Here is a 3,563-nt window from a genome sequence, read left to right as displayed (position 1 = left end):
ACCAATCCTCTAAATGATTCTGTATGGTCCGACATACCTCGGACTCAACTTCCCTTTCTTACCAAACCGCATTATACCATTCATGGGAGAAACCTTCAAAAATACCCAATCATTTTTTTTGAACTCCAAATCCCTACGACGTACATCTGATAGGACTTCTGATGACTATGGGTAGTTTTCAACAGTTCTAAAATGATCCTAACCTTCTCCATAGCTCGATGCACGAGGTTTGGTATGAGGTCTGGCCCTTAGAGATGCACAAATAATCTATTAAGAAGAAAGGTATCGGAGAATTGCTCAAAATCAACCCTTGGCTGCAGACCAATTCGAAAATATACCTCTCAGGCCAGGGAGATCACTTGGCGATTATGCTAGACCTGTGTACAACCAAGGATTATCAAGTGTGAGACTATCTCCAATTGCAGCTAACAATTTCGAATTGAAGCAAGGGTTGCTTCAAACCCTTCAAAGCTGTTGTGTCTTCAGAGGGAAGATGAACGAAGATCCAAATACACATCTAATAGAATTCGAGGAGATTATGAACACCTTTCAATATAATGGGGTGTCACAAGATGCAGTATACTTAAGGGCATTCCCCTTCACACTCAAAGCTGATGCAAAGTATTGTATTCGAAGCTTGCCTATGGGATCAATTAGAACATAGGATGATATGGCTAGAAAATTTCTTGATAAATATTTCTCATCAACTAAGATGGGAAAGTTTAGAAGAGAAATCCACAATTTCTGCCAGAAAGAGACTGAAACTGTTTTTGAAGCTTGGGAGAGGTTTAAGGAGATTGTTCAAAAGTGTCAACATAGTGGAATTGAACTCTAGATGTAACTCCAGGACTTTGGGATGGATTGACACTGGCCTCACGTAGAACATTGAGCAATGCAACTGGAGACCCATTGATGAAGAAGACTTTAGAGGAGATAGTTACAATTCTCGATGAGTTGTCTGAAGATGAAAATCAGTGGCCCTCTAAGAGTGCTAAAAGAAGAAAGTCAACTGGTGTTCACCAAGTTGATGCTAATGCATCTGTGCAGGTACAAGTTGATGCTATGGCTAAAAAAATAAGGAAGCCGACCTTGGCTATAATACAAAGCGAGCCTCATGTAGAGTGTGATATATGTGGAAGAGGACACCCTACTCATGAGTGTCAAGCCTTAATTGAGGAAGTAAATGCTGTGGGAAATTACAACTTTAATGCAATGGGTCAGAAGCAACCTGTTTTTTCATGGAGTTCACCCGGGGGGTACCGCAAATGCATGGCAACAAAACAACCCCAGATTTAAGGGACAAGGAGCTCCGGGTTTTATGAATCAACCAAGGCCACAACATCAGCCTCAACAACCCAATCAGCCTGGTCTAGAAGATCTAATAAAGGCTTTCATTGTCAAAATAGATGAGAGGTTGGACACCCATGGAGCATCTATCAAAGAACTTAGCACATATTTTCAAAACTTGGAGAGACATGTGGGGCAACTAGCAATGGTATTCTCTAAGAGTGTTCCAGAACTCCCCTACTGATACCGAGAGAAATCCTAAAGAAACAGTAAAAGTTGTGACCTTGAGAAGTGGACAAGTATTGAAAGATCCCACTCCAATCCAAAACGATGTGATACCTGAAAAAGAAAGTGGGGAGCAGCTGAAAAATAAAGTTTATAAGAAGAAGAAGGGCCAGACAAAAGCTGAGAAAAAGAAGAAGGGAGAAACTTCGAGAAGGGAGGAACATGATGTGAGCAAGCATATGCCTGCATTACCCTTCCCTTAAAACCTCTATAGAGAAAAGATGGACAAGCAGTTTGAGAGATTTCTAGATGTGCTGAAACATGTTCATGTAAATTTACCATTCACAAAAGTGCTCTCACAAATGTCGGCTTATGCCAAATTCTTGAAAGAGATCCTGACAAAGAATAGGAAGATAAAAGATACCTCAGTGGTCAAGCTCATGGAGCATCTGAGCAATATTGCAAAATAAACTCCCACAAAAGTGTGGAGATCTAGGGAGTTTTAGTATACCTTGATCTTTAGGCTCTATTAATTTTGATAAGTCTTTATATGATTCTAGTGCCTCAATTAATCTAATGCCTCTATCTATTTACAGGAAACTGGAGAAGGAGATCGGAGAGATAAGGTCTACACCAATATCGTTGCAGCTGAGACCAAACGACTCTAATACCCGAAGGGATAGTGGAAGATGTCTTAGTTCGGGTGGATAAGTTCGTATTTCCTGTGGATTTTATAGTGTTGAAGATGGAAGAGAACAAGGAGGTCCCCCCTCATCCTAGGAAGACCATTCTTAGCAACGGGAAGAGCTATATTAGATATACAAAAAAGAAAACTCATGCTTAGAGTGGGTGAGGAGATTGTGACTTTCAAGATGAATGTAGAAAAGGGGGCACAAAATGAAAACCAGCTGCAAGTGTTGATTGGAAGGTGAAGGGCTAAAAAAAGGCTGTAGCAAGCGAGAGAGATAAGTGTGGGATGTACCCCAAGAAGGCTAAGAAGAAGCTATTGGCATAGATGTGTTCACTAGTTGGGGCGCGAGGAATGGAGCCTGACTTCGACTCAAACCCCGACTAGATGTTCAGGGAAGTTTCCTTTACCTTATGCTTTTTAATTGTGTGTCATGGGGACATGCCACAACTTAAAGTGTAGGGTGATGGGATATATTTGTATGTTTGTATGTATATTAGTTTTAGTTTTGCTTTTTAGTAGTTAGAGATAGAAATTATTTTTTTTTAAAAAAACATAAAAGTTTTAAAATTTTCTATTTTTCCCGACGATGGATATCATTGACATGTTTCTTAAGGGATTAAAGTCGAAGGATAAAACACAAAAGGATTTTCTTTTGTTTGGTAGTGTAACACTTTCCCCTTGGTTTTTCTTTGGATTGCCGTTCTTTTCCAAGGGTTTGTTTGAACCGGGTGTAGTTAGTTTTTATTTTTATTAGGAGTAGGAAACCTTGTGTTATGATTTGAAATGGAAGCAACTTCTCTTGACTTTAATATACCTTGAGAATAGTAGGTTCTTTAGTTGTGATGTTTAGGCTCAATGTTTGACTCTTGTATAAGTACCTTAAATTGTATGATCTTAACTTTGCTTAACGGCTTTGACTAGAGTGTCTTGATGAGTCCAATCCTGAGTGATTTATGTGCCATGTGTGTGTGAGGTTTTGTGTTATTCTGTGCATTGCATTTGATGTCTAGATTTTTTCCCGTGTATTTGAAAAGCAAAATAGTAGTTTTATTTAGTCTTGGAAGTGATATAAGCGTTTCTTTGTTGAGCCAGTTATATGTTATTATCCATCTAATTGTTATGTATCTTAGTTAACCCCTTTGAGCCTGTAATCCTCTTTCTTTGGAAACCACATTACAAGCCTTACCCATATGTTTGAATTGACCATCTATTTGAACCTTTTCACATCTCACGAGCACTTGAAATTGTTATGAACTTTCTAAAAGTTGAAGTGTGGGGTGGTCGGTTTGGCTTTTGAGTGGAATTACTGAATTAAGGAGAAAGGTGCACTATTGTGAAAAAGTAAGAGCCACTTGAATTG

At 39.0% G+C, this 3,563-nt stretch overlaps 1 non-coding gene across 1 annotated transcript; it reads right to left on the bottom strand.

The window, feature by feature from the left end:
- Positions 1 to 718: 718 nt before the first annotated feature.
- LOC142173107 (small nucleolar RNA R71) lies at positions 719 to 825 on the bottom strand. The gene has a single exon (XR_012702537.1). It is a non-coding gene; the product is annotated as a small nucleolar RNA R71 (small nucleolar RNA).
- Positions 826 to 3,563: the final 2,738 nt, after the last annotated feature.

This window comes from Nicotiana tabacum, chromosome 18 (genome assembly GCF_000715075.1).
Source record: "Nicotiana tabacum cultivar K326 chromosome 18, ASM71507v2, whole genome shotgun sequence".
Classification (NCBI taxonomy): Eukaryota; Viridiplantae; Streptophyta; class Magnoliopsida; order Solanales; family Solanaceae; genus Nicotiana; species Nicotiana tabacum.
Note: the sequence above shows the minus strand (reverse complement) of the source record. Positions and strands in the feature narration are given on the sequence as shown.